Source organism: Oryctolagus cuniculus, chromosome 12, assembly GCF_051225735.1.
Source record: "Oryctolagus cuniculus isolate XC-2025 breed Fujian yellow rabbit chromosome 12, ASM5122573v1, whole genome shotgun sequence".
Lineage (NCBI taxonomy): Eukaryota > Metazoa > Chordata > Mammalia > Lagomorpha > Leporidae > Oryctolagus > Oryctolagus cuniculus.
Genome location: NC_142878.1, coordinates 8,243,422 through 8,269,763, shown reverse-complemented (window position 1 = coordinate 8,269,763; position 26,342 = coordinate 8,243,422). Strand labels below are relative to the sequence as shown.

At 45.7% G+C, this 26,342-nt stretch overlaps 1 long non-coding RNA gene across 2 annotated transcripts in view; it reads left to right on the top strand.

Annotated features, from left to right (window-relative positions):
- Positions 1-26,342, top strand: part of LOC108178851 (uncharacterized) — a 146,568-nt gene that overhangs the window by 49,158 nt on the left and 71,068 nt on the right. Inside the window, exon 2 of one of the 2 annotated variants that reach the window (XR_011380551.2) lies at positions 23,402-23,567. This is a non-coding gene — a long non-coding RNA (uncharacterized LOC108178851). Of the gene's footprint in view, positions 1-23,313; positions 23,568-26,342 lie in introns of both variants that reach the window. The other variant, XR_016218715.1, reaches the window with a different exon arrangement.

Here is a 26,342-nt window from a genome sequence, read left to right as displayed (position 1 = left end):
AACTCTAGCAAACAGGAAACCAGGGCTTCTTGGGCCTTTTTCGGGGCCTGGGTCATGATGGGCTGGAGAGTGGCTTTGTTTATTGATCTCAAGGTGGAGCTCACTGGCTGCTATTGAGGATGAGTCTGTAAAGGCAATTTTCTTGTTGCAAATAGGTGGTGGATCCAAAGATTACTCAACACGTAAGGCAGTATCAATGCCCCCACAAAGGACAGGGACTGTGAGGTTGAAAGGCACTTACATATAAAGGTATACACGGCACACATGTACATGCATGTATGTCTGCATGCATGCACACGCACACCTCTGTCTGCCGCACTGTCGAGCTCGGGGCTGCGTGTGTGTGTTTCATTAAAGGAGCACAGATTTGGAAGCCTGGCTATTATTTCCAGCGACTTGCCGCCTCGAGGGCAGCGTGAAATGGAAGGAGCAGGGCGGCCTGCTCTCCGGGTGATGTTCACAGCCTCTGAAAGGTCACGCCGTGTTTCCCGACAATTGACTCAATGGATTTGGATTCTGCAGCAGAAGGTCGGGCCGTTTCCACTCTGCCCGTGTTTCCTGGGGAACGTGCCTTCCAGTTGTTTTCACATTGACCTCATTACCCAGCCCTGCTGATGAGCCTGGTGTGGACAGGCTGGGCTGCTGCTGTCTCAGGGCTGCTCCGTGCCTGCAGGCCCTGCACCTGTGCCCAGGCCACTGTGGTTGCGGCTGGAGGCCTCTCCCTGGGCTCAGCAAGGCCCGAGATCTCTGCCTTCTCCAGCAGAGACTGGTTGCATATCACTGGACAAGGATTGCAGGAGTGAGGAGGACGTGCAGGAGAGGCTAGGGACTGTTTCTCTCACTCATGCAAGGGCAGTGATGAAGAGGGGATGAGAGACAAGAGATAGCCAGACCTGTCATCTGAAATCACTAGTGCATGAACCCAGGGACCCAGTCAATACAAAATGTCCAACATTTCTCAGCTCCCAGAATGGGTATTTTCTAATTAGCCCAGGAAGCACATTTTTGAGCTTAGAGAAAGTGATTTGTTTGAATCCAATGCCTCTGTATATTTCTTGCCCATAAAACTTTTTCCTTCCAAAGAAATTGCAGTACTTTTGAGAACAAGATTGTTCTAGCTCGGGAAAGTGCACTACATCAAAGCCAAACTCTCTGACCAGTTGAGGGACTTGAGTGTGAATCAGTGGCCCAATGCTTCTATCCGTGGGATCCTGGACAGCCAAGGGGAGCTGGGTGGGGTGGGCTTTGGGTCACCAGGAAGGAGCACCGCAAGGCTCCCACCCTTGTGTTGTGACCTGCATGGGTTATTTGGAATCTCAGAGCCCGAGGTTTCCCTATCCTCACTATGAGGATTGAAGGAGATGGCATCTATGGTGTACTTAACAAAGGCTAATTTCTGGATTTCACTGTGGGGCTACTTCATTCACAAAGGTCTGACCAAGTGTTTGCTGAAGCCAGAAGAGGGAAAAAAACACCAAGCAACCTGTAGTGTAACATGGAGGAAAAGAAACTTCTAGACTATGAAGGTCAAGCAGGTAGTAGAATCATTTTGCCAAGGAAGCCGTCAGGGCACCAGCACTGGAGACGTTTGAGGGGAAATTGGATGTAATACGTAGGGAAATGGGATTGGAAGTCTTTTCGCCCTTGTGTGTGAGTCTGAAGGATATGACCCAGCAGCCAGTCTATAAATAAAATGCTGTTTTGTTGTCTCAGACTTTGTGCACTTTGGGAATGGTGGGATGTGCTGGGCACATTGCAAAGTGACAGCACAGATGCCTTGCAGTAAAAAGAAAGTCTGATGTTGCTCTTCATGCCCAAAATGATGTTTGAAATGTGAGCCCCATGCTAAGAGGCCAGTCTGAGGATGTCACTTGCTTTCTGCTTCAGGGTGGATCACACTACTATGTATAAACTTTCCTAATACTTCAGCACCATAGAAGGTTGTTTCTTGGCTCCTCGGGGCCCAAGGCAGCTGGACCGGGGGGACGAGTAGCTTTCTTCCACACAGTGGCTCAGGAACCCACACTCTCATCCTGTGGCTGCAGTACCCCTGGAAGAGGAGGAGATGTGTAGGAGGGGCAGCCACCTGTGGGAAGTGTTGGTGAGAACAGGTGCCATCTTCCTTTTCATATCCCCTCGGCTAGCACTCGGTGGCATGGCCACATCAGTCAGCGAGGGAGGCTGGGGAATGGTGTGAGCTGGATGCCCAGGAAGAAAGGAGGCCATGCCTCCAGCTGGACAGCCCGCAGTGCTGCCACACTCCTGTTCTTAAAGTCCTCCAGCGGCTCCCCACTACGCTGAGACCAAAGCCTCTACTCCAGGCAGGGCCAAGTCACAGTCTGCTATCCCAGGAAAGATAAAAGCTGTGGAGTCTCTCCCCAGGCTTCTACCCATTGTCAATTTGCTTGCAGCTTCAGGCGTGGCTACCCGACTGCATCCACGGAATCCCTGGTGCAGAGGGCAGAAGACCTGCCCTCTGATAATGCTCCCGGCTATGAAGTAGGGTTTCCACCAAGCGCTGGTGCATCAGCAGAAAGCCTGCAGGGCACAGGGAGCCTTGTGAGGGGCTCGTTTTGATGCCAAAATCTCTAGGAGCCATTGCTTGGAGAAATAAACAGAGGAGGTAAGATGCTGGCCTCACCCCATGGTGAAGTGAGCTGTTTGCCCCAAAGACACTAACAGGTCAAGGCTGACTTATAGGCAAAAGGTGGCAGATCCCCAGGGCCCAACTACACAGGAACACATGTGTGTGTCATAATTAGCCATTTCCTGTCCAAACCCCACAAACAAGCTTGAGCCCTCTGGAATCTTTGACAGAATCACTTGCAGACCAAATAATACTCTTCTGTAACCTGTTTAATTACCTTAGCTGTATATTTAACTGCCCTACAATTGCTAGTACAAATTTTATAGAGAATCGGATGTGAGGGCAGTTCATTTCAGGAGGGGCTCGAGCCACCACGTGGCGCTTGACAAAGCTGAAACCGAGGCTTCTGTGTCCACACGCCCCTCGGATGGGCGCAAGGTCACAGCTTCCTGTTCTAGGTCTTGCCTGTCAAGACCAATAAACACGTCAGGAAGTGAGCAGAAACGTGTGAATTTGGGAAGGCAAACACTGGCATTCAGCGCACTGTATCCATGGACCCGACCGGCTTCTGTGCCCTGTGCAGGGAAGCAGAGGCACTAGATCATTTAAGGCAAAACCCCCTGCAAATCCCCAGTTTCCCCCCTCCTGGCTTTCTCTGCATGTCTTAGCAAATACACGAACAACACGACCATCTTCCCTTCTAGCAGAAAATGAAATTTCATGCTGAAGTCTAAATGGTGTTTGCTAACTCTCAAGGCTGCAGCTTGGGTGACGTCTGTGCGTGGCGTAGGTGTGGCCCATGGAAGGAGCTGCTGTGTGCTTTGCACCCCGGCAGCGGTGCCTGTGTGGGGTGCTGTTGCGGGGTCTGCCTCCAAAACGTCTAGAGGTCACAACGACACACCCTAGCAGCGGTGCCTGTGTGGGGTGCTGTTGTGGGGTCTGCCTCCAAAACGTCTACAGTTCACAACGACACACCCTAGCAGCGGTGCCTGTGTGGGGTGCTGTTGTGGGGTCTGCTTCCAAAACGTCTACAGGTCACAACGACACACCCTAGCAGCGGTGCCTGTGTGGGGTGCTGTTGTGGGGTCTGCTTCCAAAACATCTAGAGGTCACAACGACACTGGACAAGCATTTGCTCAGGCTGTCTGGAGATTCGCGTCAATGAATTTTCATCACACAATTGATTTTTCAGTGCATGGACCTAGTCAAAGCCTGTCCGTTTTGAGAAGCAGAATTCCCGCTTGGCTTCAGAAACGGAAAATCATGCTATGGCCCTGATTGACTTTTCCTCAAAGGCTGTCCATGGGCAAATGCAAACTGAACTATATGGCAGATGAGAAAATCCAGATGAGAAAGAATCGTTTGAAGGAAAACGTTGGGCATATTGCAAATGAACAACAGAAATGGAGAATTGTACTCTGATATTTGCAAAGTCTATTTGTGTGTGTGTGTGTGTGTGTGTGTGTGTATGTGTACGTGTATGAGACAAAGAGGGAGAGAGGAGAGATCGAGTGACATACTCATTTGAATAAAGCTTTATTTTATGTTTATTTGGAATAAGCCTGTTTCATTTTATTTTCTTATTATAAATAATGCTTCAATGAACATCTTTGTGTAAATTACTTCTTCTAAATTATTTCCTCAAGGATGAATTTTATGCATAGGCATATTTGGTCAGAGGATATAGAATTTCATTTTTCAAAAATATGTGTTGCGAACTTACTTTCCCAGAATAATTATGCTAATTTATAGTGTCATTAGCAAACAGCAAATATAACAGTTTCATAGCAGTTTTGTTACTATTGGATTCTTCCTTCTTTTGTTCCTTTAGTAGGTCTAAAATGATACTCATTCTTATTTCAATTTACTTTTATTTATCACAATGATATTTTGGGAAATATTCAAATATCTTTATTTTTGTTTGACATTATTATTTTTCTGTTTGAAAGAGTCCTTTATGGAGCATGTGCTTATTACCTTAAGCAAATTAAAATAATGATAATTATGTTCTTATCTACAAAATGTGCACACCAGTTCATCCCTTGAGCTATTGAACTGAGCTGTGATCATGCATTTGAAAGTGCTTTGGAAAAGCCCAAGGATTATACACATGGAAGTATGTGATGATCTCAGTGTAAAACTCACATTTAATTGTGAGTGTGAGGACTGAGAGTTTAGCTTAGTGGTTAGGACACCAGCTGGATGCCCACATCACCTATCAGAGTGCCTTGGTTCAATGAGCAGTTCCAACTCCTGACTCTAGCCTCCTGTTAATGCAGATGTTGGGAGGCGACTGTGGTGACTCAAATAACTGGGTTCTTGGCAGACACATGTGGGAGACCCGGATTGAGTGCTTGGCTCTTGGCTTTGGCCTGGCCCAGCCCTGGCTGTTGTAGGCATTTGAGGAGTGAACTGATGGGTGGGAGCTTTATCTCTGTATGTTTGTCCATCTGTCTCCATCTCTGTGTCTACGAGTATCTCTGCTTCTCAAATAAAAACACAATTAAGTGTATGAGAACAAACAAATATACCTTGGGGATAAACAATTTGATAGGAATTCATGTTCTGAGTGTTTTGGCTCATCATGAACTCAGTAAGCAACAACAACAAAACATGTGTGGAAAAGTGAGACACAATAGATGCCTGAATATATGGTGAGATTTTTTCTCCAAAAATCATCCATTAGGAAAAATAGTCACCTTATGTTGACATCTACGACATCCCTCATGTTACAGAATACAGTGATAAATTGCGGCAGGAAGACATTCTCATATGACATTAGTCGATGCTACTTTTGATGTTTGCAGAGGTTCCTAGATAGATCCATTAAAAAAAAAAGAAGGCACGAAATCTCCCATCAACTTAGTGATCATTCCTGGGTATGTGGCCTTATAGTTGTAAATTTCAAATATTGATTTAAACAAGTTTTTTTATTCATTTTAGAGATAATTTGACACAGACAACAAGGAAGGCATTATATTGTGGAAAATCACACTTACATAAACCTATGAGGTGAATTTAAGAAGTCCGAATGCCAAATGTTATATAAACATGTACTGGTGGCCTGAGAGAACCATTTGGAAACTGTCAACTCAGTTTTTAGCAATGCTGTATTCCTTGAACTTCAACTATAACATGAAGCACCATGGATGAATCTTGTGAACATAATATTTATTCAAAGGAGCAGGACACTGAAAGCACTTACATAAAATTCAAGAAGAGGCAGTTCTGGTCCACTGTGTTAGAAAACAGGAGTGTGGGTTACCTCTGGAAGAGGACAGAGGGACCCCTGGGGTGCTGCCTCATGATGGGTACAAAGGTCACTTTGGACAAAGCCGACAGGATGAACAAAAGTGGTCTGTGTTTTTTTTCTATATGCATGTTGTGCTTATGTGAAACGTTTGAAAGCATACTGCATTTTAAACAAGCTATAGCTAAGTGTGATATATTTCAGAAAATCATTTTATGTGATTACAAGATGGCTCTAGTGATGGCAAGATGATGTTAAAGATGCAAATAATTTTTCTGATGAAATTTATTAAGAAAGAAAAGCCATGTTCCTACATTAATCTATTATGCTAGAATGTGTGGTTCAGAATAAGTGTGTGATTTAATTTCTAAATACAAAGTTAAAATTTGAGTGTTGGATCCTAATCCTTCAATTACAAAGGCTCTCTGACATACAGTAGAGACATATCCTGGTAAACTCACTGTACATTGAAAACATCACAGGTTGAAAATTCATGGAATTCACCTAACCCACTACACATCATGCCTGACAACGGGCCCAGCAGAGAGCATCAGCTGTCACCTCGTGCCATGAATGTGAGAGGAGCTACTCACTGTGCTTCTCAGCACTGCCAGAGAGGAGCAGGCAGCATAGAAGATCCGAATTCAGAATTCCAAGAGCCAGGGCAGGCGTTTGGCCTTGTAGCTACAATGCTTGCCATTCCATATCCAAGTCACCAGATTCAATTGCCAGCTCCAGCTCCTGGATCCAGATCCCTGACAACGCAGGCCCTGGGAGGCCATGGTGATGTCTCAATTAGTTGTTTTCTGCTACCCACATGTGACGCCTGGCTTGAGTTCCTGACTCCCAACTTCTGTTTGGCCCATCCCTGGCCCTTGTGGGAATCTGGGGAGTGAACCAGTGGGTGGGAGCTCTCTCTCTCTCTATTTTTCTCTCTCTCACTCTGAGAAAACTTTACTGAATATGTATCATTTTGCACAATTGCAAAGTCAAAAAATCCTACGTCCAATCATCATAAGCCAGGCACTCTCTGATATGCTAAGATTTGTCATGGTGTTGTAGGGTCTTCTCCCTGGGAAGTTACAGTAGGGCTTTCCTTGTGTGGTCTTTTTAATGTTGAGAAACAGTGTACGGTCAGCTCCTGCATGTTTAGTTCTAGGTGCAGCGTCTTAAGAGGGAGACTTGGCCAGCCAGGCAGAGGCAGACCAGAGGACTAGGGGATTCTGAGAGCATTGCTGTGAGGATAGGCTGAGGATTGCAGAGCTGAGATCATGGAGAAAGTGGGGTGAAGGCTGTGTGTGCTTATGGGAAAGGCTGTCCCGTGGGGGGAGGGTGAGAGCTTCCCACTGGCTCCAGGGAGGAGAACCAGGATGAATGAGTGGAGGGCGTGGTTCCAGCCAGCATTCTGAAGAATTTCCCAACGACTAGGGCTCACGGGATACAAGATGGGCTGCCCTCAAGTGCTTCCACTAGATTCAAGAAGCGTCCCTTAGGTTAGTCACAAAATGCAGGAAGAAGTTGGGTAATTATTTACTAGAAACACGAGGGGACATTCTATCTTCAACAGATTGGCTCTCTCCCAGTCTCAAGAGCTCACGACTTCATGGTGCTTTTCTCAGCTGTCTCCACATCTACAGAGCTTGAGAGGTGGGAGTCGGTCTATGAGGTGATCCGTACCACTGGGTGGGCCAACGCAATCCAGTTTGATTCTTCACAGGGCTCAAACAAACAAAAATAACTGTTCTCTTTGTTAATTTTTCTAGGTCAAAGTTATGAACTATTGCTGTGTTTCATTGAGCTCATGGAATTTAAAAATATGGACATGTCATTTACATTTAAAAACACGAAGTTTTTAAAATAGAAAACTTTCCCATGCTGGACCCCATTCCCACAGACAGCAATAGGGGCCATGTGGCACTGCTGCCTGCAGGGGGCGCTGGCATTCCCACCCAGAGAAACAGTGATGTCATGTTTACTGCTTCAAGTCTAAGTTTTAGCATGTTTTTCCCAGAAACAGATAAAACTATACATTATCTTATCCTTTGTTCACTTTTTTCTTTTGGAAATTTGCTTGCCATACATTGCAATTTGGGCTGAAAGAGGATGCAGTATTTAAATTCAGGTATGTCCTTTATGGCAGTTCATAGGAGCTTTGGGGTATAACATAATGATGTTATTTTGTCTCCTTTTAAGATATTCTTTCTTACCTCTTACAATTTTAGTTGGAGCCAGTTAATAGAATATTAATATAATTTTCAGGTTTTTAACTCACTTGATTTTATTTTTTTTAAGTATGCAACATTAATCATTGCTATTTAAGACCAACAAGGAAAGGGTCATGGACACGCTGTTTAGGCTTCATTGTCTCCATTAAACATTAGGTCTTTTTCTTCCACCTTGAGAATTTGGGGAATTGAGCTGCTTTTGGAGAATCATTTTTTAACAAAATATATGAATATTTAACCATGAGGTTATTTTTTCTGTTGTCGAAGTTTTCTGTTTTGGAGTTTGAATTTTACTGGAGTCAAGCCCCTGGTAGTTGTAAAACCCACATCTGCAAATTTATTCCCTGGAAGAGGCTTTCATTTGGTGACCAATTGTTGCTCTGTGGATAAATTCAATTATAAATTACAATTGAATTGACTTTTTCATAGCATTCTTTGCTGAGTATCCTAAGTCCTTTGTGGATTATAAAGTAATGACAGCGCTCACAGGACAGCTTAATAATTGTGTGCACGAGCACAGACTTCCCTCTATATTCAAGAAGGGTTCATTCCCAGCCAGGAACATTAAGTTGGGTTTTATTGAGACTGGGGGCTGTTGGCCCAGGCAGCTGAGTGATCCCTTGAGCTATTTGAAAAGTGTCCTGGGAGCTTTAATTTCCACCTGGATGGTCAGGGAGGCGAGAGAATGACCTCACTGGGTGTGACCTTGTGTTCTGCTCAGGGTCTTGAACCAGGTAACCTCCCACCTCCGAGGTGAGATATTCAACATGGGCAGTTACACAGTCCCCTAATTACTGCTGAGTCCCAGCTGGGCTCTCACGCCAGGTTCTCTCCCAGGCCAGTTTGGATGGTGCTGAGAAGAGACGTTAGGAAGTTCTCTGAGAGCCATTTCAGGATGTTCTCATGGATCCACACCGGAGGTTTCGTGCCGTTGCTTTTTGATATGATTTTTTCTTCCTGTGGTGCCACACGTGTAATATGCATGTGACAAGCACTCAAGGCTAACTGCTTGCATGCAATCATTTTCCCTTGGTTCATCTGAAACAGAGATTTCTGTCTCTCCTTTGTCCCATTTCATCTCTGACCTTGGCACTGCTGACTAATCAGTGATCCCTGTGTCTTTTGTGCCCCTCTCCTGGGTCGGGTATTGGTATAAGGTGCTAATTACGCTGATGCTGTTGGCCCTGTTGTCTGTGCGGGTTCCAGGAAGACAAAGGCCTCTGTGAGGTTATTGTGTGTGAGTGTGTGTGTATGTGTGTGTGTGTGTACTGGGTGTCCAGTGTTCTGAGGAATTGTGGCCAGCTAGAATTGTTTTAGAGCTTACAAACGCAGCAACTTCTTGAAAATACCTGTTGTGTTGACTCAAAAGCCGCCCAAAGGTGGTTTGGCTGCTCAGCTCAATGCCGCTGTGTGACTGCCCAGTTTCCACATGCACCGTAGTGGAGCATTTTCTGCGTGTAGAGAGAAGTAAGTACATCCTAGGAAGAGTCAGTATCTCCCTCCGTCACCTCGCCCTGTGGATATTAGGAATGAGGATTAATAAATCGAAGAGTAGTAGAAAGCGCTGTTTCATCAGTGTCGAGATTGCACGGTAAGTTTGTTCACCTGCCTGGACTTGCTGCCTGCCCGCTGGGCTGCGAGCCCTGCTGTGTTCTCCTGGGGCCCAGATCCAAGGCACTGACTGCCTTTCGTCCACAGCTAACACACTTAGCTTTGCTTCCGTGCCTCTGAATATCATTTGTAGGCTTCAGCAGATTTCTAAAGTGAGCTGTTTGATACCTTTCACAGCTCAAGGTAAAATCTATGCCATGGATTTCTACATTCTTTTCCTCTTACCTGGGGGCGAGAATGAACCTTTTTCTAGTGCTATTTACGTTGGAGATAGCTTTCATCTGTTTACACAAATTCTATTTTTCTTGCTGTGATAAAAAAAAATCTCCCAGGCTGTCTACATAGGTGTGAAGCTCTTGGCTGTGATTTATTTGAAGTGAGTTGAAGCTGGGCTGCTGTCATTTCCGTAGCCTGAGTAGCACACTCCTTGCCTCCCACACGGTGGGCTGTCAGTGAGCAGTCGCTGGGTGAAGCAGTGCCTCAATTCTGGCAAACAGTGATTCAATTACGTTTGCCTGAATTAACAGACCCACCGGCTGTTTGGAATATCCCTGTATTTCTGGAGAATGTGGAAACACCCTGAGGAGCAGGAGGCTGCAGGCCTTGGTGGCAAGGGGCCCAGAGACCCATGGTTGAATTCTGTGGGGGCTGTTTTCCAACAGGAAACTGCTAAGGACCTTTTTTTTTGTAGCTGATGTGAACATCTCGGCTCTGAATAACATGCAGGCCCCTTGTCCTGCAGTGAGCAGAGGGGAGAGTTGGTTTTTTGTCTGTCAGGCCTCCTTTGGAGGGAAAATGGTCTCTGCGGAAAGCAGTAGAGGAGCAAAGCACCAAGCAGCCTGTGCTCACGCTCCAAGACGGGAGCCCCGGGTGTCTGGAAGGGCTGAGGTCCCTGCTGAACGGCAGCGGATGCGATAAAGACGTCGCCCTCGCCGCACTGTGCGGAAACCAGAGGCACCTTGCAGCAGCTAATGGGAAGAGGAAAATGTGTCCTTGGAGGAGGGGCCGTGGTGCAGAGGAGGTGGAGACACTGAAGCGGGTACAGCTTCCTGCGGGCCCTTTCAATGCAGCCCCTGAGGCTTTGACCTACACCCGTCACGGTCCCAACACCTTCTCCCCAGCTGACAGCCCTGGTAATTGATGGATGGGTGGGGGCTTTCTTCTGCTAACACATTAAAGCAGGAGGCAATGTTGCAGCCCCCGCCTGCCCACGGCCTGGCACGGGGGACCCGGAGGAGAGCAGACACAGGGCCTGGTGACGGCAGGGAGGAGAAGGGATCGATTGCGTCAATCAGGCTACCCAGCTACTGTCACGCTCCGGGACCTTTCACCTGCTCCTTGGAGTCATTAGAACTCCCAAATCTCTTCGCAGGCCTTTTCTATTAGACACACACTCCCATGTTTTGATTTTTCTGCTCCCAAAGTCATTTTTTTATAATTACCTGCATTGAACCACACTCACCGGCTTGGGCTGAGGCTGGGCAAATGATTTATTGGTCTTGGTTTCTGAGCGTGCTGAGTGGCGTGGCATTGATTTGGTGGGTGACACACACAGTGGACGCGCTGATGGGTGGGAGGTCAGTGTCAGGATGAAGCCTCACATGTGGGGACCTGGGGTCTGGTGTTCAGTCGGCCGACAGTGACACTGCACAAGTGGAGTCTCGAAACAAGGTGGCTCACGATGCTTCTCTTTAAGTAGAAAGTGTGAGTGTGTGTCCACAGGAGAGGCGGTGTGCACAACTCAGACCATCCGTGATAAGGCTCCAGATCTCCTTTGTCCACTGCCTGCCTTGGGTGCAAGGGTTTGGCTGTGTAGCGGGCAGTTGTGTTGGGGAGGTTGCCCTGATCACTTGGCGTGGCCTTCCTGTGTGCCGTGATTTACATTCAAATCAAGCTATCCATCAGTATGACCATTCTTGCTGGTTGACGTGATGTTTTAGGGCTGATTTTTTTTTTATTATCAGATTGTGGCTTGGTCCGTGGGATGCCGCTTGGACAATCACTTATCCTCCCCCATAAGATGCTGGGAGCATCAGCCCCAGAGCAGGTGCAGGGCAGTGCTGAGTGGTTGTGACAGCTTGCCTTGGTCTCTTCTTTTCTCCTGCCCAGAGTGGCAAGACCACTGATCCAGGATGCTTGGGGCACGGAGAAAATAGTGAGGGAAAAGGGCCAGGATGTGTTATTCTTGTGGGTCAGGCAGCCTCTGGCTGAGCTTATTCCAAGTTCTTGGTGCCACGTGAGAAAAAGAATTCAAGGAGGAGGTACATGCGAGGGGAGCAGGGAGCAAGGTTGACTGAAGGCAACAGGACACAGATGTGAGCGTGGGCAGCAGTCTTTAAGAGAAAGGAAGGGTGGCTGTGCTCACCAGAGTTGGGTTTGGGGGTGGAGTCTGGGGCGGGGCCTCACGGAATATTCAAAAGAGGCCAACTCTGGGCAGGCATTGAGTACCACTTAGTTCCGTGTCCGTTTTTTGGTGGATCGTGGAAGTGCCATGGCACTGGGCACACGTGGGGCTGGAGAATACTCGTCTTCTCCAGGAAGGTGTTATCCTGTCTCGTTCGCAATGGGACTGAGGCTCAGGTGCATGACCGGGAATGGGTGTGCAGAGCCTGTGGCCATGCTGGATGTGTCCAGCTGGTGGGGGGATGTGGGTGGGGCTTGGTGTGTGCGGGTGCTCCAGCTCTCCTCATTCACTGGCTACCTACCCATCACATGAGTGTGACTGTGATGGGCTGAGTGACTTTTGCCTTCATAAACTGTCTTGTCCATATAAATATGAAAGTTGAGAAGTCGTATGTTACTATGTATTGGGGTCAAGTGACATTATTAGTATCACATATTAAGCCTTCTTCTATGTAACATTTTCTTCTTCTGGTTTTAAACATATTAAAACATTTTCACGGGTGTCACAAAGTACCATGGCCTTGGGCACAGTACCTGCTGGGCCTGATGGATACCTGGATTGGGGGAAGAGGGGCAGGTGCTATTTCATGTCAAGTAGAAAATGTAAAAATCAGGATCTCTGTCCAGTGTAAAGGCACATAAAACGTGTTGGTTTTCTGTGAGCAACTTTCTGACCTCTTAGTTATGAAAGCTGAGCACTGACAGAAGATAAACAGAGGCACCATAAAAATTCAGAGTTCGTTCAAGCAAAAAATAAAAAAAATCATGACCAGACAGCTGCAAACAGGAAGCAGTTCTGAGCCTCTGTTAGGATGGGGAAAGGGACAGGCTTTCACAGAATGAAGGGGGGGGGGGCGTAAGGAAAACACCTGATGGGTGCTGTGAGTTGGCTGCAGCTCCAGTGTCTCCCAAGACTTCCTATGCTGAGATTTAAGCCCCAAATGGGAGTCAGTAAGAGGGTGGAAGCTAAAACTGACTGTGGTGTTTAGACACAGCCCCTTTGCAGGGAATTTGGATTAGATTAGGTTGTTAGGATGGAGACCCCATGAGTGAATTCTGGACTTTGTAGGAGAGACCACACACACACACACACACACGCACACACACCTCTTGCCATGTGATGTCCCATGATGCCTCTAACCTCTGCCAGCAAGAATTTAACGAACATCATTGCTACAAGCAGCAGCCCCTTGACCTTGCAACTCTAGAACCATAAGCCAAAATAAACCTCTTTTCTTTAAAAATAGGCAGCCACGCGTGTTTCATTATAGGAATGAGAAATGGATGAATCCCACGGATTGCGCTTATGAAGTTGTCTGACTTGGTCTGTCCCACCAGAAGGTCCCCAGTTATGCAGTTAAAAGCCACTATGGAAGTCAGTCTGGAGATTCCTCAGAAACCTGAATATAACCCTACAATTCAACCCAGCCATCACACTCCTTGGAATTTACCCAAAGGAAATGAAATTGGCAAACAAAAAAGCTGTCTGCATATTAATGTTTATTGCAGCTCAATTCACAATAGGTAAGACCTGGAACCAACCCAAATGCCCATCAACAATAGACTAGATAAAGAAATTATGGGACATGTACTCTATAGAATACTATACAGCAGTCAAAAACAATGAAATCCAGTCATTTGCAACAAGATGGAGGAATCTGGAAAACATTATGCTGAGTGAATTAAGCCAGTCCCAAAGGGACAAATATCATATGTTCTCCCTTAATGGCAACAACTAATTGAGCACCAAAGGGGAAACCTGTTGAAGTGAAATGGACACTATGAGAAACAGTGACTTGATCAGCTCTTGTCCTGACTGTTGATGTACAATGTAATACTTTATCCATTTTAGTATTTTCTCTTTGTTTTGTTCTAGTACTATTGGTTGAACTCTGTGATTAACACACAATTACTCTTAGGTGTTTAAATTTTAACTGAAAAGTGATCCCTGTTAAATATAAGAGTGGGAATAAGTGAGGGAGGAGATGTACAATAAGGGACATGCTCAATTGGACTTGCCCCAAAAGGTGGAGTTAGAATCATGCCAGGGGATCCCAATACAATCCCATCAAGGTGGCATGTACCAATGTCATCTCACTAGTCCAAGTGATCAATTTCAGTTCACAATTGATCACACTGATAGGTCTAAGAGTCAAAGGGATCACACAAACAAGACTAGTGTCTGCTAATACTAGCCGATAGAATCAAAAAGGGAGAGAACGATCCATCATGGGAAGCGGGATACACAGCAGACTCATAGAATGGCAGATGTCCTAAATAGCACTCTGGCCTCAGAATCAGCCCTTAAGGCATTCGGATCTGGCTGAAGAGCCCATGATACTATTTCAGGCATGGAAAGCCAAGACACCCTGGGGAAAAAAAAAAAAAAAGAAGACCTAAATGGAAGATCTCTGCGAGTGATATCCCAGTGGAAAGAATGGGGCCATCAAAGAAGGAGGTACCTTTCTCTGAAGGGAGGAGAGAACTTCCACTTTGACTATGACCCTGTCAGAATAAGATCGAAGTCGGCAAACTCAAAAGGCTTCCATAGCCTTGGCAACTCATGACTAGAGCCTAGGGAGATTACTGACGCCATAAACAGGAGTGTCAATTTGTTAAGTCAACAACAGGAGTCATTGTGTACTTACTTCTCATGTGGTATCTGTCCTTAGTGTGTTGTCCAATGTGAAGTAATGCTATAACTAGTACTGAAACAGTATTTTACACTTTGTGTTTCTGTGTGGGTGCAAACTGATGAAATCTTTTCTTAATATATACTAAATCGATCTTCTGTATATAAAGATAATTGAAAATGAATCTTGAATGGAATGGGAGAGGGAGCGGGAGATGGGAGGGGTGTGAGTGGGAGGGAAATTATGGGGGAGGAAGCCATTGTAATCCATTAAGTGTACTTTGGAAATTTATATTTACTAAATAAAAAAAAAGTCAAAAAAAAAAAGTGGGCTGGATGCCCTAGGTATCACTGTCACCCAGTTTCCAAGTTCTGTGTAGACTGTGGCAAATTATAGTACTGGTTAACAATCAATATGCTGCCTCAATAAACCAGGAAAATCTGGAAGGCAAGGAACCTTATATGACATCGAAAATCTCTTCAGGCCATGCAAAGACCTGTTACAAAGCAATAATGCCTTCCAATGCACTTGCTTCTCATTTGTGCTTGTCGACCAGTGAGAAATTCTGAACTGACCGCACCCTTACTATTTCTAGCCTGGCGAGTCCAGAGGGGTTGGGCCTTCGTGGTGATTTGATTTCCCTACCCTGCCTGGTGTTTCCAGAGAGCAAGGTGGTAAAATGGTGAACAGGCCAGGCCAAAGGTGTGGCTGAGCCAGGTTCAAGTCCTGGTGCCGCTACTTGCTCTGGGTGACTTGGACAAGTCTGAATTGCTCTGTGTGTGTCAGTACCTTCAATATTTAAAACAATGTGTTCCCCAAACCATGTAGGCAGTAAGCATTCACAGAGCTGGAGCATATATCTCCTGATCTCACTGGTTCATTTTTCTATTATTTGTATTTTTAAAATGATCATAAAATAGTATATATTTATTTTGTACAACCTGATGTTTTGAGATTTCTATATATTATGGGATGACTAAATCAAGCTAATTAACATGTTGTTGGTTTACATATTTATTTGGGATGAAAACATTTAACACCTACGCTAGTTGTAATTTTCAAGTCTATGTTGAATTGTCATTAACTGTAGTCACCACGTTGTTCAATAGATCTCTTGAACTTATTCCATCTAAGTGACATTTTGTGTCCTCTAACCACCGTCACCCAATCCCCCTCCCCAGCTACCTCTGGTAACCACCATTATGTTCTGGGTCTCCACTTCTTAGATTTTTAGGTTTCACATGTAAGTGAAATTGTGCATTGCCCCTGGTTTATTTTACTAGTGAGAAAAATAATGAATACATTTCCAACCTACTTCCTTCAAATTCCTAAGACTCAAACTCATGGTGATCAACTAAAGATTTATGGATAATGCGAGGTGTCTGAAATATCTGTTTCTCTCAGCTTTGAAAAAATTCACTCATTGGTGGGGAGGCTTGTGTGTACTGGAGCTGTAGGAGCTATTTCCTTACATTTCATTAAACACCATGAAGTAATATTTAAAAATGCATGCGAATGCAAAAGGCTAATCGTAAAATAATATAAGCAAGGAAAACAAATTGCAAAGTGATTCTTTGCAGATTTGAAAGTGAGAGAAAGTGGGCGGGGTGGAGCTGGGATCCCCTTCCCTGCATGGGATGTGAGGATGTCATGGTCCACAGTCAGTGAAAGTGACTGGAACCTTAGCCACCATAAACAGGAAGGGAATCTCCTGTCGATGAAAGAGTGCTGATTGTGACATTTTAATCTGCATCCAATCTTTAGCCGGTGGGGACAGAAGGCTCCCAGCATCGTCATTGGTACAGACCGCGTGATGCAAACGTCACATGGCGTTCATTGCCTTCTCATCAGGGAGAGTTTTAGCCCAACACCTTCTTTATCATTTCCTCCTAAAATAGCTTTGCCTCTCTTTAGAGTTCTGTCCAGACACATTCCCTTGTCTTCTGAAATGTACACATAAATTCATATAAAATGCCCTCTTTATTTTTTTTTAATCTCCCGGTTTCATCAACATAAAAAATTTTATCTGTGGTTGGCAGCTGTACCCACCAGAGGCAGCAGCTGCTGCTCCCATCATTTTGGAATTACCATTCTGTCAGGTTTTATTCCTACCTACCTTTCTCAAAACCCAAGGTCTCCTTCAGAAGCTTGAAGATGACTAGCAACCTCTACTGCATGGACAGGATGTCCTGTGGCAGCCTGTGGGGGCCATCAAGCCCTTCCTGAGGGGCTTCTTGAGTTTTTTTTTTTTTAAGATACTGGGATTTCCTGAGCAGCACAGAAGTTTCAACATCAATCACATCTGCCTAGTTTTACTTCTCCATATAGAAAAACAAGCAAGCCATTTGTATACCATATGGACAATGCAGATGTATTTGTGACCACAGGTCTGTCTTTGTGTATTTGTCCCTCTCACTGCCTTTCTTTGGATGTTTGAGCTTTTCCAAGCTTCTCTGTCTCATGGGACTGTCCACTTTTGTAGAAAGCATTTTCACTCAGCAATGCAAGGAAGATGACTGCACAAGACACACCCTAGTGTTTTAAATGAAAGCAGCAAGTGGCACGGCTCCAGCCTGCGACAGCAGAGGGCTTTGTGCATCCTCTCATGAGATGCAGGAGAATCAATGAATGTTGGGTAGAGCCTTGTAACAAGTATTCTGCTAGTGAGATTAGTTGAAGGAAATCGTAGGGCCCACTTCACAGGGCAGTTATGGGGATGCATGTAGACTCCCAAGGGCTGTGCCTGTGGTATGAACTGACACACAGCATCTTGCCTCTGAGACAAGGAGTCCATGTACTCAGTCACAGGGGTCTTCAGCTCCTACAACCCACTTTCCCTATATGTGTCCATGCTCAAAGCTGCTGGAAGAGTTTCAGCTCTTCCAAGTTGAACAACTCTTTTTCAAGGTGAACAAGCTTCAACGTTTTCCTCCTTCCATGGCTGGGCACTGACCCTAGGGAGAAGCCCGCGGAGGGTTGTTAGAAGGAGAGCATCTTGGAAAGAGAGAGCAGAGAAAGCATGATGAAAATGAAGCCAAGGTTCCTTCTGTTGAGGGTGCCAGGTGGGTTCTGCTTTGGATCTCTTGGTTCTTTAGTTTTCCAAGACGCAGAAATGTAGCCCCAAATTCTCTGTGTGGTTACTGAGAAGAGTCCTGGGAAAGAGGAAATGGAAGAGGTGCACGGGTGGATGCTAGAAGGTTGGACAGAGAGCCTCCTGGGCAGCAATAGCTCACACTCACTTTTTTCCCATCAAACATTATGAGATTTATTAATGATAATAGATGTAGATCTAGACTACTTGTGTACAGCTGAATTTGAAAATCCAGTCTAGAAGTAGTGATCTTTAACTGGCTAATTTAATCCATTTACATTTATTGTGAATATATTTAGATATATTTCTGTCATATTATTTTTAATATTTATTGTGATTTGTTTTAAACATCTGTTTGCCTTCTTTTTATTTATTTATTTATTTATTTTTTACAGGCAAAGTGGACAGTGAGAGAGAGAGAGATAGGGAGAAAGGTCTTCCTTTACTGTTGGTTCACCCCACAATGGCTGCTGTGGCCGGTGCATTGTGGCTGGTGCACCGCGCTGATCCGAAGCCAGGAGCCAGGTGCTTCTTGTGGTCTCCCATGTGGGTGCAGGGCCCAAGGACTTGGGCCATCCTCCACTGCACTCCCGGACCACAGCAGAGAGCTGGACTGGAAGAGGGCAACCGGGACAGAATCCGGTACCCCGACTGGGACTAGAACCTGGTGTGCTGGTGCTGCAGGTGGAGGATTAGCCTATTGAGCCATGGCGCCGGCTAAAACATCTATTTGTTTTCTATTAGAGGCTGAGTATTTTTTTTTTAAATATTTATTTATTTATTTGAAAGTCAGAGTTACACAGAGAGAGTGGGAGAGGTCTTCCATCCACTAGTTCACTCCCCACATGGCTGCAAAAGCTGGAGCTATGCCGATCTGAAGCCAGGAGCCAGGAGCTTCTTCTGGGTCTCCCATGTGGGTGTAGGGGCCCAAGGACTTGGGCCATGTTCTACTGCTTTCCAAGGCCATAGTAGAGAGCTGGATTGTAAGTGGAGCAGCCAGTACTAGAACTGGCGCCCATATGGGATGCTGGCACTGGAGACAGCAACTTTACCCACTATGCCACAGTACTGGCTCCATGGCTGAGTATTTTTTAAAACTTCTTTTCCTCATCTATGTGTTTTGATATTACATATCTATTTCTTCTCTATTCTTAAATTTGTACTGTGCCTATCTGATGTAATAAATAAAAAGTAATTTATTGTTTCCTTTTACTGAAGAGTCCAAAGACCTTATAATGTTTTCAATTCCTTTCAAATTACACTTTCTAGGATTTTAATTCCTTACTGTTTTAGGTCCGCCGTATTGGCTGCCACATCATCGCCAATCGGCACATACTTGCATTTATATACACAGCCATTTGTCAAATCTCTACTTATCATTGTTTCTGCAGGTCTCTGTTTCCTGATGAATGAAATCTTTTTTTAAGTGAAGAATAATTTTTGTATTTTCTTTCAGATAATTAAATAGAGACAAATCTTTCCTTTCAGACATCTTATTTCATCTTACTCTTAGATGAGCGTTTAGTTGGGTAGAGAATTCTAACTGTTAGACTTATTTTTTATTATCACATTGGAAATAAAAACCTATCGTCTTTTGCTCTCTGATGTTTCTTCCTTTCATAACTCTTCATTTCTATATTTCTTTAAACTACATTATGGATAAATTATTTCCATCTCATTTGCAACCCACTATTTTTCCTTGGATATGGATAATCTGTTTATCCATTACTGAGTATTATTTTTAAGATTTATCTTTATTTATTTGAAAGACAGCTACAAGAAAGGTGGAGAGAGAGAGGGGGAGGGAGGGAGAGATCTTGCATCTGCTGGTTAACTCCTCAAATGGCCACAACAGCCAAAGCTGGTCCAATCCAAAGCCAGGAGCTAGGAGCTTCTTCTGGGTCTCCCACATGGGTGCAGGGGCCAAAGGACTTGGGCCATTCTTGCTGCTTTCTCAGGCACATTAGCCAGGAGCTGGACTGGAAGTGGAGCATGTGGGATGCTGGCACTGCAGGTTGGGGATTTAACCTGCTGTGACATGGCGGCAGCACCTACTGAAGTTTTCGTTATTTCAATGGAAAGAGTTGCAAATTTTTCAAATTTTTCCAATAATTTTTCTGACCCCTCCCACCTACTACTGATCCTATTACCAACCTATGATATAAAGTCTTTCTTTTATCTGTAAATATTTATTTGAGAGAAAAGAGTTACGATTTCCAATGATGTCTGTGAATTATTTTTATCTTTCTCTTTGGTTCTGTTAGTTATTGGTTCATATATTTAAGAACACACATAGGACTGCTGGACTTTCGTATTGAATTTGCCCCCTTTTATCATTATTAAGTATTGTCTTGAGCTCTCATAATTTTCCTTGTGTTAAAGTCTGCTTTATCTGATATCGACAAAGAAATGCTAACTTTAAAACTGGTGAATATTATAGTATCCTTTTATTCAAATTTATAATTTTATCCTATTTGTGTTATACTTAAAGTGAGTCTCTTATGTATGTCATCTATAAGTAGCTGAGTCTTGTTTTTTTTTTAAATCAACCTGACAACATATGTCTTTTTGTTTGAAGGTTTGGTTATTAACACTTAATGCAATTATCGGTATGGCTGAATTTATGTCTATGTTTCTATGAATCTTGCTTGTTCTTCAATTCTTTGTTCTTGCTTCCCATCCTTCTTTTTTTTTTTTTTTTTGACAGACAGAGTGGACAGTGAGAGAGAGAGACAGAGAGAAAGGTCTTCCTTTGCCGTTGGTTCACCCTCCAATGGCCACTGCGGCCGGCGCGCTGCAGCCGGCGCACCGCGCTGATCCGATGGCAGGAGCCAGGTACTTCTTCTGGTCTCCCATGGGATGCAGGGCCCAAGCACTTGGGCCATCCTCCACTGCACTCCCTGGCCACAGCAGAGAGCTGGCCTGGAAGAGGAGCAACTGGGACAGAATCCGGCGCCCCTACCGGGACTAGAACCGGGTGTGCTGGCGCCGCAAGGCAGAGGATTAGCCTAGTGAGCCGCTGCGCCGGCCTCCCATCCTTCTTGTGAATAGACCATTTGTTTAAGTAATCATCTATTTAACTCTTCTATTGTCTTCTTATATCTCTTGTTTCACATGTTTAATGATTGCTTATGGATCACAATATCCATCCTTAACTTTTGGCAACCTGCCTTGAATTAATGATACTCATGTCTAATATAATTACCTTCAGTAATCCCTACTTTGTGCTATCATAAATTTTAATGCTACATGTGCTATACATCTTTATGTGTGTAATATATGTATGGTTATAACATTCATATGTATGTAACGCACATACATATGTTATACATTGCTGTGATTTTTACTTTAACCACAACATTGCCTTTTAAGGAGAGTCAGAATTAACTACATATGAGTCTTTTATTTCTCCATGTATTTATTAATTCCTGTGTTCTTCATTTCTTTCTGTAGAGCCATGATTCCATCTGGTATTATTTTTCCTTTAACTGGAAAACCTGAAGAAGTTAAGTGTGTACAATAGTCATTCTTGCAGGGATAAGAGAGGGTATCGCTACCTCTGGTGATTATGTCATTGCAGGTTTCTATCAGGGTTGAACACAGTGAGTGTCTGTTAGAAAAACCCACTTTCCCAGAATTGGAAAGCAGAATTGGAGTAAAAAAAAAAAAGACCACGGATATTCCCCTAAACTTGAGCTGTGCATGTGCCCTTTTCCTTGACTATCTGAACGGATGGGACAGGATGCTGCGTCCAGTTTACTCATTTTGAGAAATAAATGGAGCAAGAGGAGGAAGAGAGGGAGTCAAAGTTTTATGTAATGTAAGGGTCTTCAAAAAGTTCCAATTCTAACAAAATATGCAATAAGTTGTTGTAAACCATAAGAAAGAGTTCACAGAAAACACAGGAAAAAACTCTGGATGGACTAAAAATGAACAATGTTTTAGTTCCATTTTCCCACAAGCTTTTTGAAGTCACTCAGTATTTCAAGGTGTGCTGTACTTATTTATTTCCCTGTTTTCCTCTTGCATTCTCTGCCCCGTGCTGGGGAGGGTGCTGACTCTGTGGCTGCTGCACACCCAGGAGAAGCAGCCTCTCCTGTTCTCAGCCACCAGCTCTGTGTTTATGTCCACACAGCAGCCACGCCAGGGCTGAGACTAGACTGCAGGGACTCCGGTCGGAGAGGGCCCAGGATGGAGGGCAGAAGCCAGAGGCCCCTGGGAGTGCAGAGGACGCTCCCTCCCTGCCCCCAGAACCCACTCACCCCCAACCTTCAGATCATGCTGTGTGCCACTCCCCTGTGGCTCGACCCAAGGTTACTGATAATAGGAGAAAAGAGAGAGCTTTCATGAAATATGAAATCCATGTACCTGCAGCCTGGGTCTCACTGCTGGCGGTGACTTGGATGACTGTTTAGAGTCAGTTTTGTCACCTGTAGGCTGGAAAATGACATTTTTGGTAAAAGAATTAGATTTGGGTAAACATGTCCTTGGAGAGTAATTAGAGATGAACCTACTCTGATTTCCTCAGATCTGGGTGATCTTTCTTCAGCTTCTCCAGGGACAGAGAATTCAGGATTGTAGAGCAGGGGAAGGTTCTGTATATGAAGAACTCTCCTCTGTATGGCACTCATTGACTCCTACTGTTTGCCAGGCTCAAGGTCATTGTCACCTTGGGTTTACCTCATTTCTACAGAAGTAGGAGTTTGTGCAGATCCTATTGGTTTCCTGTTAGCACTTGCTGTTTGCACTGTGTTTTGTTCACTTTGCAAATTCGCTAGTGTACAGGATGTCAGATGAGCAAAGGCCACGGACAAGGGTGGATTTTGATTTGTTTTGATCTGAGTTCTCTGGTCACCTGCACTCCCCTTTTAAGGGATGCTGATTCTGAAAGTGCAGATCTCCTGGTCTCGTCCAGACTCATGGAGCCGGAAATTCCGGGCGTTGGCACTGCGTTTCTTTGCAGGCTTCTCAGATGACCTGTGAGCCCCCGTGTCTGAGAGCATCTGTGGCTTTGCCACGCGGCTTCCCTGTTACTGGGTGGAGAGGGGCTTTATTACATATGAGGAAACTCAAGAAGGGAGGTTGAGTGGCCTTTTGTGGGTACAGTCAGTTAAGGTGGTTGTAACATACAAACCCAAAGAGTGGAATGACAAAGCGATGTGTTTCTCTGATTTGCAAATCATAAAAAAGAAATCACTTAATGAACACAATGTTCTCAGTCGGAATCCATGGAATAGGGTGGAAAACCTGGCAATGCTTCTGGAAGGTTCCTTCCTCCTTGGGTGGCTCCTGGGCAATGCTGGGCACTGGGTCTTAGAGACCTGGGCCTTAACTGAGTCAGGGTGCAGGCACTGCAGTCACCTTGTGGGTAACTCGGAGGCAGTGAGAGTGGCCCTCACCTCCTCACAGCAAGTGCAGGCAGAGGATCCACTGCCCTGTGTTTCCCCTGTGGTCCGGAGGATTCTGTGGGGGATTAGAGTCATAACCAGGAAACTCTTTCTATGCATTTCAAGATAACTTCATCAGGAAGACAGTTTCCACCTGAATGAAGCTCCTCATCCTTACCCCACTCCTTCCTTTTTTATGTTTATGTTATTGCAGTCACTCTGCAGAGTGGAGGAGAGGGAGCTGGAAGGAGGTCCCGGGTTGAGGATTTGCAGTCTCAGGCTTGATCCATCCCTGGGGATCCCTCTCGCCTCACACCGCTATGGAGACAGACACAGAATCAATGGCCAAATCCAAGCTTTTCCAGAAATAGAAAATGAAGGTAAGATGAACACTGCGTGGGTGTAAAACCGGCACCTGCTTGAGCAAACATGGTTTGTGAAGTGCAGCAAAGTCCTGCGTCGCTTACATTCTGAGAAGTGTGTGATTAGGTTAACTCGTCATTGTAGGAACGTGGTAGAGTGTGCTTATACAAACTAACACACCCTCGATGGCGCCAGGCCATGCAACCTCATGGCACTGCCGTGGCAAGTGAGGTGCGCATTGATTGGATGTATCATTGGGAGGTGCGGGACTGTGTACCAGGAGAGGATTTTTGCTGGAGCAGCACACTGTGAGGGGCCCTTCTTGCCTGCTGCACTGACTCATGGTGCCAAAGCCCCCTGTGTCTCAATGAGGCAGGTCTGTCTGTGGGCTCAGAGGCTGCCCGCGCTGCAGGAAGCATCGGCTTCGTCCTCTGCAAGGAACCTCTCAGGGGAACAGGGCTTATGCTTGGCTGGTCTCCCAGGCTGGGCGCTGGGGATTTTTTTTTCTACCAGACAGGATTGAAACAGCTCTCATGGGCTGCCTTCTGTCTTGGGTAAGCCTGTTTTTCAACTGGTTCAAAGTTTCCTGTCGGAAATCTTTCTCATGGGGCTTACCAGGAGGCCTCTCTTCCTTCAGAAGTGGTCTGGGACGTGCTGGTCGCTAACTACTTGCTAAGAACCTGCCTGCACTGCGGCTCCGAGCTCTGACCTGTGCCATCTGCCAGGTCAGCATTTCGTCCCTGGACCTCCCCGGCTGCCCTGCAGAGAAGGGAGGAGGAGCAGAAAGCAAACAACCATTCACGCCTTACTCGTCGTGCAAGCAGAGTGGAAAGTATAGGAAAGGTGTATGAGCTAAGAGGGAGGGAGACCACTTTGTGTTCCACCCCAGAGACTGAAACATGACTGTTGTGCTTGGTCTACATGCTCCTGTCTCTGCTCTTCTCACGTGACACAGTGTCTTGAGCATATTTTGGGGTCACCTGCTCTTTTTTGTAAGTGACAAGTTAGTGCATCATTTGGGGGGGGGGCTCTGTATGTGCCTGACTGCTGTACAGCCTCACGCGTGGCTCCTGAAATGTTGGCCTCCTATACAACATGAGAATGGACAGCCCAGGCTGGCTGCTTGCAGCACCCCTGATCACGGGACGGCTCTGTTCAATGTCTGTTTGGCAGAATTAGGTCTGAGCTGAACGTAGCTTTTCCCAGGAGGCAGAGTGACAGTGCTAAGATGTTCCCTGGAACCAGGAAGCACCTCCCTCACTCCCCAGCCTGAAAGAGCCCTGCCCAACCCTTCCCAGCTCACCTTCAAGGGCTGCACTTTCTCATTCTCAGGGAGCCCTTGCCACACATGCATAGGGAGGGAAGATGGCCTTTGGGGTTGTCCTGTAGGGGATGGAGCAGACCCACTCTAAGCCAGGCACCCTGGACGGGTGATACCTGGCTGGGGACATGTCTGTCACTTGTCCTGGTCCCCTTTCTAGTCTCTGAACCAAGCTCAAGGCTGTTGCTGCTCTGTTCCCGCCGCCATCCCTCCTGGCAGAGTGAAGGGAACGGGTCATCCACTTTGTTGTGTTTCTGAGGGGTTTCAAAAACTGTGTGGAGCAGGCTGGCGCCGCGGCTCACTAGACTAATCCTCTGCCTTGCGGCGCTGGCACACTGGGTTCTAGTCCCGGTCAGGGTGCCGGATTCTGTCCCAGTTGCCCCTCTTCCAGGCCAGCTCTCTGCTGTGGCCCGGGAGTGCAGTGGAGGATGGCCCAAGTGCTTGGGCCCTGCACCCCATGGGAGACCAGGATAAGTACCTGGCTCCTGCCATCGGATCAGCGCGGTGCACTGGCTGCAGTGCGCCGGCCGCGGCGGCCTTTGGAGGGTGAACCAACGGCAAAGGAAGACCTTTCTCTCTGTCTCTCTCTCTCACTGTCCACTCTGCCTGTCAAAAATAAAAAAAAAAAATAGAAAAAAAAAACTGTGTGGAGCAATGGCATTGAAAGATAGGATCCTTTTGATGTGAAAAGAATTCTGAAATCTGTAAATGAAAGGGCCTTCATAAAGTTTCATGGAAGGTGTGTATTATGGAAAGTTATGCGTGGGTTTCAGAGTTTATTTTTACACCAAAGTAAACTTACCTTTCAATTCCATCTTTGCACAAACACTTTGAAATACCCTCTTACTGTTTTTTAAAAATATTTATTTGAAAGTCAGAGTTACACACACAGAGAGAAGGAGAGGCAGAGGCAGAGGCAGAGGCAGAGAGAGAGAGAGAGAGGTCTTCTATATGCTAGTTCACTCCCCAATTGGCTGCAACAGCCAGAGCTGCACTGATCTGAATCCAGGAGCCCGGAGCTTCTTCCGGCTCTCCCATGAGGGTACAGGGGCCCAAGCACTTGGGCCATCTTCCACTGCTTTCCCAGGCCATAAACAGAGAGCTGGATCAGAAGAGGAGCAGCCGGGACATGAACAGGTGCCCATATGTGATGCCGGCACTGTAGGCAACAGCTTTACCCGCTAGGCCACAGTGCTGGCCCCTCATACTGTTGGTTTTTAATTGCTGTGAGAGCCCCTTGACCTGTCCATGCCATTGGTATCGATGACTCAAGTAGAAGTCACATTACTGCCCATCATCTAATGGATATTGAGGTTAAATGGTTTCTGGGGCCCGATTGGGGCACAGGGAGTAAAGCCGCTGCCTGCAGTGCCAGCATCCCATATAGGTACCGTTTCGTCTCCTGGCTGCTCCACTTCCAATCCAGCTCCCTGATAATGGCGTGGGAAAAGCAGCAGCAAATGGCCCAGAT